Raw genomic sequence first — 13,829 nt, 5'->3', positions numbered from 1 at the left:
TCTGAATGGAGCATCATAGGTATTTTCTATGATGGTCTCTCTGAACTATCCAAGATGTCTTTGGATAGCTCTGCTGGAGGATCTCTTCATCTGAAGAAGACGCCTACAGAGGCTCAAGAGCTCATTGAAATGGTTGCAAATAACCAATTCATGTACACTTCTGAAAGGAATCCTGTGAACAATGGAACTAGTCAGAAGAAAGGAGTTCTTGAGATTGACACTCTGAACGCCATTTTGGCTCAGAATAAAATATTGACTCAACAAGTCAATTTGATTTCTCAAAGTCTGTCTGGAATGCAAAATGCACCAAGCAGTACTAAGGAGGCTTCATCTGAGGAAGAAGCTTATGATCCTGAGAATCCTTCAATGGAAGAGGTGAATTACCTAGGAGAACCCTATGGTAACACCTATAATTCTTCATGGAGAAATCACCCAAATCTCTCATGGAAGAATCAAGAGAGACCTCAACAAGGTTTCAATAATAATGGTGGAAGAAACAGGTTTAACAATGGCAAACCTTTTCCATCATCTTCTCAGCAACAGACAGAGAATTCTAAGCAGAACCCCTCTGACTTAGCAACCATGGTCTCTGATCTAATCAAAACCACTCAAAGTTTCATGACTGAAACAAGGTCTTCCATTAGAAATTTGGAAGGACAAGTGGGACAGCTGAGCAAGAAAGTTACTGAACTCCCTCCAAGTACTCTCCCAAGCAACACAGAAGAAAATCCAAAAGGAGAGTGCAAAGCCATCAAAATGGCCGAATTTGGAGAGGATGGAGAGGCAGTGAACGCCACTGAGGAAGACCTCAATGGGCGTGCACTAGCCTCCAATGAGTTCCCCAATGAGGAACCATGGGAATCTGGGACTCAAAATGAGACCATAGAGATTCCATTGGACTTACTTCTGCCTTTCATGAGCTCTGATGAGTATTCTTCCTCTGAAGAGGATGAGTATGTCACTGAAGAGCAAGTTGCTAAATACCTTGGAGCAATCATGAAGCTAAATGACAAGTTATTTGGAAATGAGACTTGGGAGGATGAACCTCCTTTGCTCACCAAAGAACTGGATGACTTGTCCAGGCAGAAATTACCTCAAAAGAGACAAGACCCTGGGAAGTTTTCCATACCTTGTACCATAGGCACCATGACCTTCAAGAAGGCTCTGTGTGACTTAGGGTCAAGTGTAAACCTCATGCCTCTCTCAGTAATGGAGAAGCTAGGGATCTTTGAGGTACAAGCTGCAAGAATCTCATTAGAGATGGCAGACAACTCAAGAAAGCAAGCTCATGGACTTGTAGAGAATGTTTTGGTAAAGGTTGAAGACCATTACATTCCTGCTGATTTCATAGTCCTAGAGACTGGGAAGTGCATGGATGAAACCATCATCCTTGGCAGACCCTTCCTAGCCACAGCAAAGGCTGTGATTGATGTTGATGGAGGTGAACTGATCATTCAAGTGAATGGAGAATCCTTTGTGTTTAAGGCTCAAGGATATCCCTCTGTCACCATAGAGATGAAGCATGAAGAGCTTCTCTCAAATCAGAGTCAAGAAGAGCCCCCACAGTCAAACTCTAAGTTTGGTGTTGGGAGGCCACAACCAAACTCTAAGTTTGGTGTTGAAACCCCACATTCAAACTCTAAGTTTGGTGTTGGGAGGTTCCAACATTTGCTCTGAGTATCTGTGAGGCTCCATGAGAGCCCTCTGTCAAGCTACTGACATTAAAGAAGCGCTTGTTGGGAGGCAACCCAATAATTATAATCTATATAGTTTCTTTTGTTATTTTTTTTTTTGTAGGTTGATGATCATAAGAAGTCACAAAATCCATTGAAAAAGCAAAAAAAATGAAAACAGGAAGAAAAACAGCACACCCTGGAGGAAGATGCTGCTGGCGTTTAAACGCCAGTAAGCCTAGCAGTTGGGCGTTTAACGCCCAGTCTGGCACCATTCTGGGCGTTTAACGCCAGAAAGGGGCACCAGACTGGCGTTAAACGCCAGAAAAGGGCAAGAACCTGGCGTTAAACGCCAGGAATGGGCACCAGCCCGGCGTTTAACGCCAGAAATGGCTCAAAACGTGATTTTGAGCAACATTTGGTGCAGGGATGACTTTTCCTTGACACCACAGGATCTGTGGACCCCACAGGACCCCCACCAACCCCACCACCACTCTCTCTCTTCTTCCCCCATTCACCAATCACCTCAATACCTCTTCCCCAAAACCCCTTCACCACTCACATCCATCCTTCATAAAACCCCACCAACCTCACCCTTCAAATTCAAACCACTCTCCCTCCCAAACCCACCCAATATGGCCGAACCCCATCTCCCCTCTCTCCTATAAATAACCTTCTTCACTCCTTCATTTTCACACAACCAAAACACCACTTCTCCCCCTCCTTGGCCGAATACACCACCATCTTCCTCTTCCTCATTTCTTCTTCTTCTACTCTCTTCTTTCTTCTTTTGCTCGAGGACGAGCAAACATTTTAAGTTTGGTGTGGTAAAAGCGTTGCTTTTTTGTTTTTCCATAACCATTATGGCATCCAAGGCCGGAGAAACCTCTAGAAAGAGGAAAGGGAAGGCAAAAGCTTCCACCTCCAAGTCATGGGAGATGGATAGATTCATCTCAAGGGTGCATCAAGACCACTTCTATGAAGTTGTGGCCTTGAAGAAGGTGATCCCCGAGGTCCCCTTTTCACTCAAAAAGGGTGAATATCCGTTGATCCGCCATGAGATCCAAAGAAGAGGTTGGGAAGTACTTACCAACCCCATTCAACAAGTTGGAATCTTGATGGTTCAAGAGTTCTATGCCAATGCATGGATCACCAAGAGCCATGATCAAAGTATGAACCCGGATCCAAAGAATTATCTTACTATGGTTCGGGGGAAATACTTGGATTTTAGTCCGGAAAGTGTGAGGGTGGCGTTCAACTTGCCTATGATGCAAGGAGATGAACATCCTTACACAAGAAGGGTCAACTTTGATCAAAGGTTGGACCAAGTCCTCACAATCATATGTGAAGAGGGCGCACAATGAAAGAGAGATTCAAGAGGCAAGCCGGTTCAATTGAGAAGGCATGACCTCAAACCCGTGGCTAGAGGATGGTTGGAGTTTATCCAACGCTCAATCATTCCCACTAGCAACCGGTCCGAAGTTACTTTAGACCGGGCCATCATGATCCATAGCATCATGATTGGAGAAGAAGTGGAAGTTCATGAGGTTATAGCCCAAGAACTCTACAAGGTGGCAGATAAGTCCTCTACCTTAGCAAGGTTAGCCTTCCCTCACCTCATTTGTCACCTCTGTTATTCAGTTGGAGTTGACATAGAGGGAGACATCACCATTGATGAGGATAAGCCCATTACCAAGAAAAGGATGGAGCACACAAGAGACCCCTCTCATCATGAGATCCCTGAGATACCTCAAGGGATGCACTTTCCTCCACAAAACTATTGGGAGCAACTAAACACCTCCCTAGGAGAATTGAGTTCCAACATGGGACAACTAAGGGTGGAGCATCAAGAACACTCCATTCTCCTCCATGAAATTAGAGAAGATCAAAGAATCATGAGAGAGGAGCAACAAAGGCAAGGAAGAGACATTGAGGAGCTCAAGCACTCCATAGGACCTTCAAGAGGAAGGAAGAGCCGCCATCACTAAGGTGGACCCGTTCCTTGATTTCCTTGTTCTTTAGTCTTCTTTTTCGAATTTTAGTGCTTATGTTTATCCATGTTTGTGTCTTATGATCATTAGTGTCTTAGTGTCTATGCCTTAAAGCTATGAATGTCCTATGAATCCATCACCTTTCTTAAATAAAAACGTGCTTAATTGAAAAGGAAAAGAATTGCATGAATTTTGAATTTTATAACAGTTTAATTATTTTGATGTGGTGGCAACACTTTTGTTCTCTGAATGTATGCTTGAACAGTGCATATGTCTTTTGAATTTGTGGTTCATGAATGTTGGCTCTTGAAAGAATGATGAAAAAGGAGACATGTTACTGAGGATCTGAAAAATCATAAAATGATTCTTGAAGCAAGAAAAAGCAGTGAATACAAAAAAAAGCAAAAGCAAACGAAAAAAAAACCGAAAAAAAAGAAAAAGAAAGAAAAAGAAAGAAATAAAGTTGTGATCCAAGGCAATAAGAGTGTGCTTAAGAACCCTGGACACCTCTAATTGGGGACTTTAGCAAAGCTAAGTCACAATCTGAAAAGGTTCACCCAATCATGTGTCTGTGGCATGTATGTATCCGGTGGTAATACTGGAAGACAGAGTGCTTTGGGCCACGGCCAAGACTCAATAAGTAGCTGTGTTCAAGAATCATCATACTTAACTAGGAGAATCAATAACACTATCTGGATTCTGAGTTCCTAAAGAAGCCAATCATTCTGAATTTCAAAGGATAAAGTGAGATGCCAAAACTGTTCAGAGGCAAAAAGCTAAAAGCCCTGCTCATCTAATTAATACTGATCTTCATAGATGTTTTTGGAGTTCATTGCATATTCTCTTCTTTTTATCTTATTTGATCTTTAGTTGCTTGGGGACAAGCAACAACTTAAGTTTGGTGTTGTGATGAGCGGATAATTTGTACGCTTTTTGGCATTGTTTTTAGTATGTTTTTAGTAGTTTTAGTTGAGTTCTTAGTATATTTTTATTAGTTTTTAGTTAAAATTCACTTTTCTGGACTTTACTATGAGTTTGTGTGTTTTTCTGTGATTTCAAGTATTTTCTGGCTGAAATTGAGGGACCTGAGCAAAAATCTGATTCAGAGACTGAAAAGGACTGCAGATGCTGTTGGATTCTGACCTCCCTGCACTCAAAGTGGATTTTCTGGAGCTACAGAAGCCCAATTGGCGCGCTCTCAACGGCGTTGGAAAGTAGACATCCTGGACTTTCCAGCAATATATGATAGTCCATACTTTGCCCAAGATTTGATGGCCCAAACCGGCGTTCAAAGTCACCTCAAGAAATTCCAGCGTTAAACGCCGGAACTGGCACCTAATTGGGAGTTAAACGCCCAAACTGGCATAAAAGCTGGCGTTTAACTCCAAGAGAAGTCTCTACACGAAAATGCTTCATTGCTCAGCCCAAGCACACACCAAGTGGGCCCGGAAGTGGATTTTATGTCATTTACTCATCTTTGTACACCTTAGGCTACTAGTTTTCTATAAGTAGGACCTTTGACTATTGTATTAGACATCGGGATATAGAGAGTCTTTTGATCATGTTTTGATGATTGAACTCACTTTGGGAGGCTGGCCATTCGGCCATGCCTAGACCTTGTTCTTATGTATTTTCAACGGTGGAGTTTCTACACACCATAGATTAAGGTGTGGAGCTCTGCTGTACCTCGAGTATTAATGCAATTACTATTGTTCTTCTATTCAATTCCGCTTGTTCTTTGTCCAAGATATCACTTGTTCTTCAACTTGATGAATGTGATGATCCGTGACACTCATCATCATTCTCACCTATGAACAAGGTGACTGACAACCATTCTTGTTCTACAAGCATTCGAGGCTTAGTGAATATCTCTTGGATTTCTGATTGCATGATGCATGGTTGATCGCCTGACAACCGAGTGCTCGCCTGACAAACGAGCCAGCCATTCCGTGAGATCAGAGTCTTCGTGGTATAGGCAAGAACTGATGGCGGCATTCAAGAGAATCCGGAAGGTCTAACCTTGTCTGTGGTATTCTGAGTAGGATTCAATGATTGAATGACTGTGACGTGCTTCAAACTCCGAAAGGCGGGGCGTTAGTGACAGACGCAAAAGAATCACTGGATTCTATTCCGGCCGGACCGAGAACCGACAGATGATTAGCCTATGCTGTGACAGAGCATCAGGGACGTATTTTCACTGAGAGGATGGGAGGTAGCCACTGACAACGGTGAAACCCTACACGAGCTTGCCATGGAAAGGAGTAAGAAGGATTGGATGAAGACTGTAGGAAAGCAGAGAGACGGAAGGGAAGGCATCTTCATGCGCTTATCTGAAGCTCTCACCAATGATATACATAAGTATCTCTATCTTTATCTTGATGTTATTTTCGTTTATCACCATATCCATTTGAGTCTGCCTGACTGAGATTTACAAGATGACCATAGCTTGCTTCATACCACCAATCTCCGTGGGATCGACCCTTACTCGCGTAAGGTTTATTACTTGGACGACCCAGTGCACTTGCTGGTTAGTTGTGCGAAGTTGTGTTTATGCCATGGTATTGAGCACCAAGTCTTTGGAGCCATTACTAGGGATTGTTTGTGTTTTGAAAAGTATTGATCACAATTTCGTGCACCAAGTTTTGGCGCCGTTGCCGGGGATTGTTCTTGTGTATGGACAACTGACGGTTCATCTTGTTGCTTAGATTAGGCATTTATTTTTTTCGAAATTCTTGAAGATAAATTCTAGAGTTTCATGATGATTTGTTGAAATCTGGCTGGCTGAGAAGCCATGTCTAATCTCATTGGACCGAGGTTTCAACTTATCATCACAGAAGCTTGTTGATTTTTTTTATCAATCTTGCTTTTGGAGCAGTGATCTGCTAAGGCTTGGCTGGCCTTTGGCCATGTCTAGTGTTTTGGACCGAAGCTTTCTTTGAAAGCTTGGCTGGCTGTGAAGCCATGTCTAATTCCTGGACCGGAGTCTTAGACTAGCATTGCACTGATTCCTGGAATTCTCATTAAGAATTTTGATGTTCCCACTTAATTTTCGAAAATCACAAAAAAATTCACAAAAACCATAAAAACAAAAAATATTTGATGTTTCTTGCTTGAGTCTAGTATCTCATCTTAAGTTTGGTGTCAATTGCATGCATTCATGTGTCTTAAGGATCTTCAAGTAATTCTTGATGATTTCTTACTCTGATCTTTGAATTCTTTGACTTGAGTGTTTATGTGTCTCATATAGTGTCAATAGTATACAAACTGCTAAGTTTGGTGTCTTGCACGCATTGTTATTTGATTCTTGTTGCATTTTGATTATTAAAAATCCAAAAATATTTTTATTTTGTGTCTTTTCAAGTCAATAATACAGAGAATTGAAGCTTCAGAACATACTGCAGAGGAATTATACAGAAAAAGCTGGGCATTCAAAAATGCCCAGTGAAGAAGGCAGACTGGCGTTTAAACGCCAGCCAGGGTACCTGGTTGGGCGTTTAACGCCCAAAAAGGGTGCATTTTGGGCGTTAAACGCCAGAATGGATACCATTCTGGGCGTTTAACGCCAGGATGGTGCTAGGGGAAAGATTTTGTTTTCAAATCAACTTTTTTTCAAGTTTTCAAAGTTTTTCAAAATCAAATCTTTTTCAAATCATATCTTTTCAATCAAATGTTTTCAAAATCAATTTCTTTCCTTTTTCAAAGATACTTACTAACAATTAATGATTTGATTGAACATTTTTTGCCTTTTCTGTTGAGGAAGGTTTTATGTTTGAATCATATCTTTTCTTGTTAGGCAAGTCATTAACTTTCAAAATCAAATCTTCTTAGAATGTTTTTCAAATCATATCTTTTTTAAATTTGTTTTCAAATCATATCTTCTCAATCACATCTTTTTCAAAATAAGTTTTCAATCAAATCCTTTTAACTTCTAATTTCAAAATTTTTTTTCAAAAATCACTTGATTTCTTTTTCACTTTGAATTTTCGAAAATTATCAATCAAATTTTCAAAATGTTTTCAAAATCCTTCTTTAATTGAATTTTCAAAAATTCTCTTCCCTCCTTCTCACATCCTTCTATTTATGGAGTACCACTCCTTCTCAATGCACAATTCGAACCTTATCTAATTAAAGTTCAAATTCTTCTTCTCCTTCTTCTTTCTATTTCTCTTTTCCTCTGACACCTCAAGGAATCTCTATACTGTGACATAGAGGATTCCACATTTTCTTGTTCTCTTCTCTTTCATATGAGCAGGAGCAGAGACAAAGGCATTCTTGTTGAAGCTGACCCTGAACCCGAAAGGACCTTGAAGAGAAAGCTAAGAGAAGCCAAAGCACAACTCTCTTTAGAGGACCTGACCGAATTCTTCAAAGAAGAAGAAGACATGGCAGCCGAAAATAACAATAATGCAAACAATGCAAGGAAGGTGCTGGGTGACTTTACTGCACCTACTCCTGATTTTTATGGGAGAAGCATCTCTATCCCTGCCATTGGAGCAAACAACTTTGAGCTTAAACCTCAATTAGTTTCTCTAATGCAACAGAATTGCAAGTTCCATGGACTTCCAATGGAAGATCCTCATCAGTTCTTAGCTGAATTCTTGCAAATCTGTGACACAGTCAAGACTAATGGGGTTGACCCTGAGGTCTATAGACTGATGCTATTCCCTTTTGCTGTAAGAGACAGAGCTAGGATATGGTTGGACTCTCAACCTAAAGAAAGCCTGGACTCTTGGGAAAAGCTAGTCAATGCCTTCTTGGCAAAGTTCTTTCCACCACAAAGATGGAGTAAGCTTAGAGTGGAAGTCCAAACCTTCAGACAGAAGGATGGAGAATCCCTCTATGAAGCTTAGGAAAGATACAAACAATTGATCAGAAGATGTCCTTCTGACATGCTTTCTGAATGGAGCATCATAGGTATTTTCTATGATGGTCTCTCTGAACTATCCAAGATGTCTTTGGATAGCTCTGCTGGAGGATCTCTTCATCTGAAGAAGACGCCTACAGAGGCTCAAGAGCTCATTGAAATGGTTGCAAATAACCAATTCATGTACACTTCTGAAAGGAATCCTGTGAACAATGGAACTAGTCAGAAGAAAGGAGTTCTTGAGATTGACACTCTGAACGCCATTTTGGCTCAGAATAAAATATTGACTCAACAAGTCAATTTGATTTCTCAAAGTCTGTCTGGAATGCAAAATGCACCAAGCAGTACTAAGGAGGCTTCATCTGAGGAAGAAGCTTATGATCCTGAGAATCCTTCAATGGAAGAGGTGAATTACCTAGGAGAACCCTATGGTAACACCTATAATTCTTCATGGAGAAATCACCCAAATCTCTCATGGAAGAATCAAGAGAGACCTCAACAAGGTTTCAATAATAATGGTGGAAGAAACAGGTTTAACAATGGCAAACCTTTTCCATCATCTTCTCAGCAACAGACAGAGAATTCTAAGCAGAACCCCTCTGACTTAGCAACCATGGTCTCTGATCTAATCAAAACCACTCAAAGTTTCATGACTGAAACAAGGTCTTCCATTAGAAATTTGGAAGGACAAGTGGGACAGCTGAGCAAGAAAGTTACTGAACTCCCTCCAAGTACTCTCCCAAGCAACACAGAAGAAAATCCAAAAGGAGAGTGCAAAGCCATCAAAATGGCCGAATTTGGAGAGGATGGAGAGGCAGTGAACGCCACTGAGGAAGACCTCAATGGGCGTGCACTAGCCTCCAATGAGTTCCCCAATGAGGAACCATGGGAATCTGGGACTCAAAATGAGACCATAGAGATTCCATTGGACTTACTTCTGCCTTTCATGAGCTCTGATGAGTATTCTTCCTCTGAAGAGGATGAGTATGTCACTGAAGAGCAAGTTGCTAAATACCTTGGAGCAATCATGAAGCTAAATGACAAGTTATTTGGAAATGAGACTTGGGAGGATGAACCTCCTTTGCTCACCAAAGAACTGGATGACTTGTCCAGGCAGAAATTACCTCAAAAGAGACAAGACCCTGGGAAGTTTTCCATACCTTGTACCATAGGCACCATGACCTTCAAGAAGGCTCTGTGTGACTTAGGGTCAAGTGTAAACCTCATGCCTCTCTCAGTAATGGAGAAGCTAGGGATCTTTGAGGTACAAGCTGCAAGAATCTCATTAGAGATGGCAGACAACTCAAGAAAGCAAGCTCATGGACTTGTAGAGAATGTTTTGGTAAAGGTTGAAGACCATTACATTCCTGCTGATTTCATAGTCCTAGAGACTGGGAAGTGCATGGATGAAACCATCATCCTTGGCAGACCCTTCCTAGCCACAGCAAAGGCTGTGATTGATGTTGATGGAGGTGAACTGATCATTCAAGTGAATGGAGAATCCTTTGTGTTTAAGGCTCAAGGATATCCCTCTGTCACCATAGAGATGAAGCATGAAGAGCTTCTCTCAAATCAGAGTCAAGAAGAGCCCCCACAGTCAAACTCTAAGTTTGGTGTTGGGAGGCCACAACCAAACTCTAAGTTTGGTGTTGAAACCCCACATTCAAACTCTAAGTTTGGTGTTGGGAGGTTCCAACATTTGCTCTGAGTATCTGTGAGGCTCCATGAGAGCCCTCTGTCAAGCTACTGACATTAAAGAAGCGCTTGTTGGGAGGCAACCCAATAATTATAATCTATATAGTTTCTTTTGTTATTTTATTTTTTTTGTAGGTTGATGATCATAAGAAGTCACAAAATCCATTGAAAAAGCAAAAAAAAATGAAAAACAGGAAGAAAAACAGCACACCCTGGAGGAAGATGCTGCTGGCGTTTAAACGCCAGTAAGCCTAGCAGTTGGGCGTTTAACGCCCAGTCTGGCACCATTCTGGGCGTTTAACGCCAGAAAGGGGCACCAGACTGGCGTTAAACGCCAGAAAAGGGCAAGAACCTGGCGTTAAACGCCAGGAATGGGCACCAGCCCGGCGTTTAACGCCAGAAATGGCTCAAAACGTGATTTTGAGCAACATTTGGTGCAGGGATGACTTTTCCTTGACACCACAGGATCTGTGGACCCCACAGGACCCCCACCAACCCCACCACCACTCTCTCTCTTCTTCCCCCATTCACCAATCACCTCAATACCTCTTCCCCAAAACCCCTTCACCACTCACATCCATCCTTCATAAAACCCCACCAACCTCACCCTTCAAATTCAAACCACTCTCCCTCCCAAACCCACCCAATATGGCCGAACCCCATCTCCCCTCTCCTATAAATAACCTTCTTCACTCCTTCATTTTCACACAACCAAAACACCACTTCTCCCCCTCCTTGGCCGAATACACCACCATCTTCCTCTTCCTCATTTCTTCTTCTTCTACTCTCTTCTTTCTTCTTTTGCTCGAGGACGAGCAAACATTTTAAGTTTGGTGTGGTAAAAGCGTTGCTTTTTTGTTTTTCCATAACCATTATGGCATCCAAGGCCGGAGAAACCTCTAGAAAGAGGAAAGGGAAGGCAAAAGCTTCCACCTCCGAGTCATGGGAGATGGATAGATTCATCTCAAGGGTGCATCAAGACCACTTCTATGAAGTTGTGGCCTTGAAGAAGGTGATCCCCGAGGTCCCCTTTTCACTCAAAAAGGGTGAATATCCGTTGATCCGCCATGAGATCCAAAGAAGAGGTTGGGAAGTACTTACCAATCCCATTCAACAAGTTGGAATCTTGATGGTTCAAGAGTTCTATGCCAATGCATGGATCACCAAGAGCCATGATCAAAGTATGAACCCGGATCCAAAGAATTATCTTACTATGGTTCGGGGGAAATACTTGGATTTTAGTCCGGAAAGTGTGAGGGTGGCGTTCAACTTGCCTATGATGCAAGGAGATGAACATCCTTACACAAGAAGGGTCAACTTTGATCAAAGGTTGGACCAAGTCCTCACAATCATATGTGAAGAGGGCGCACAATGAAAGAGAGATTCAAGAGGCAAGCCGGTTCAATTGAGAAGGCATGACCTCAAACCCGTGGCTAGAGGATGGTTGGAGTTTATCCAACGCTCAATCATTCCCACTAGCAACCGGTCCGAAGTTACTTTAGACCGGGCCATCATGATCCATAGCATCATGATTGGAGAAGAAGTGGAAGTTCATGAGGTTATAGCCCAAGAACTCTACAAGGTGGCAGATAAGTCCTCTACCTTAGCAAGGTTAGCCTTCCCTCACCTCATTTGTCACCTCTGTTATTCAGTTGGAGTTGACATAGAGGGAGACATCACCATTGATGAGGATAAGCCCATTACCAAGAAAAGGATGGAGCACAAGAGACCCCTCTCATCATGAGATCCCTGAGATACCTCAAGGGATGCACTTTCCTCCACAAAACTATTGGGAGCAACTAAACACCTCCCTAGGAGAATTGAGTTCCAACATGGGACAACTAAGGGTGGAGCATCAAGAACACTCCATTCTCCTCCATGAAATTAGAGAAGATCAAGAATCATGAGAGAGGAGCAACAAAGGCAAGGAAGAGACATTGAGGAGCTCAAGCACTCCATAGGACCTTCAAGAGGAAGGAAGAGCCGCCATCACTAAGGTGGACCCGTTCCTTGATTTCCTTGTTCTTTAGTCTTCTGTTTTTCGAATTTTAGTGCTTATGTTTATCCATGTTTGTGTCTTATGATCATTAGTGTCTTAGTGTCTATGCCTTAAAGCTATGAATGTCCTATGAATCCATCACCTTTCTTAAATAAAAACGTGCTTAATTGAAAAGGAAAAGAATTGCATGAATTTTGAATTTTATAACAGTTTAATTATTTTGATGTGGTGGCAACACTTTTGTTCTCTGAATGTATGCTTGAACAGTGCATATGTCTTTTGAATTTGTGGTTCATGAATGTTGGCTCTTGAAAGAATGATGAAAAAGGAGACATGTTACTGAGGATCTGAAAAATCATAAAAATGATTCTTGAAGCAAGAAAAAGCAGTGAATACAAAAAAAAGCAAAAAGCAAACGAAAAAAAAACCGAAAAAAAGAGAAAAAGAAAGAAAAAGAAAGAAATAAAGTTGTGATCCAAGGCAATAAGAGTGTGCTTAAGAACCCTGGACACCTCTAATTGGGGACTTTAGCAAAGCTAAGTCACAATCTGAAAAGGTTCACCCAATCATGTGTCTGTGGCATGTATGTATCCGGTGGTAATACTGGAAGACAGAGTGCTTTGGGCCACGGCCAAGACTCAATAAGTAGCTGTGTTCAAGAATCATCATACTTAACTAGGAGAATCAATAACACTATCTGGATTCTGAGTTCCTAAAGAAGCCAATCATTCTGAATTTCAAAGGATAAAGTGAGATGCCAAAACTGTTCAGAGGCAAAAAGCTAAAAGCCCCGCTCATCTAATTAATACTGATCTTCATAGATGTTTTTGGAGTTCATTGCATATTCTCTTCTTTTTATCTTATTTGATCTTTAGTTGCTTGGGGACAAGCAACAACTTAAGTTTGGTGTTGTGATGAGCGGATAATTTGTACGCTTTTTGGCATTATTTTTAGTATGTTTTTAGTAGTTTTAGTTGAGTTCTTAGTATATTTTTATTAGTTTTTAGTTAAAATTCACTTTTCTGGACTTTACTATGAGTTTGTGTGTTTTTCTGTGATTTCAAGTATTTTCTGGCTGAAATTGAGGGACCTGAGCAAAAATCTGATTCAGAGACTGAAAAGGACTGCAGATGCTGTTGGATTCTGACCTCCCTGCACTCGAAGTGGATTTTCTGGAGCTACAGAAGCCTAATTGACGCGCTCTCAACGGCGTTGGAAAGTAGACATCCTGGGCTTTCCAGCAATATATGATAGTCCATACTTTGCCCAAGATTTGATGGCCCAAACCGGCGTTCAAAGTCACCTCCAGAAATTCCAGCGTTAAACGCCGGAACTGGCACCTAATTGGGAGTTAAACGCCCAAACTGGCATAAAAGCTGGCGTTTAACTCCAAGAGAAGTCTCTACACGAAAATGCTTCATTGCTCAGCCCAAGCACACACCAAGTGGGCCCGGAAGTGGATTTTTATGTCATTTACTCATCTTTGTACACCTTAGGCTACTAGTTTTCTATAAGTAGGACCTTTGACTATTGTATTAGACATCGGGATATAGAGAGTCTTTTGATCATGTTTTGATGATTGAACTCACTTTGGGAGGCTGGCCATT

At 41.6% G+C, this 13,829-nt stretch overlaps 1 non-coding gene across 1 annotated transcript; it reads right to left on the bottom strand.

Moving 5' to 3' along the window:
- Window positions 1-8,451: 8,451 nt before the first annotated feature.
- LOC130938588 (small nucleolar RNA R71) lies at window positions 8,452-8,559 on the bottom strand. Its single transcript, XR_009069747.1, has one exon. It is a non-coding gene; the product is annotated as a small nucleolar RNA R71 (small nucleolar RNA).
- Between the last annotated feature and the right edge of the window lie 5,270 nt (window positions 8,560-13,829).

This window comes from Arachis stenosperma, chromosome 6, assembly GCF_014773155.1.
Source record: "Arachis stenosperma cultivar V10309 chromosome 6, arast.V10309.gnm1.PFL2, whole genome shotgun sequence".
In the NCBI taxonomy this organism is placed as follows: Eukaryota; Viridiplantae; Streptophyta; class Magnoliopsida; order Fabales; family Fabaceae; genus Arachis; species Arachis stenosperma.
The sequence above is the reverse complement of the archived record's forward strand: the minus strand, read 5'-3'. Positions and strand labels throughout refer to the sequence as shown.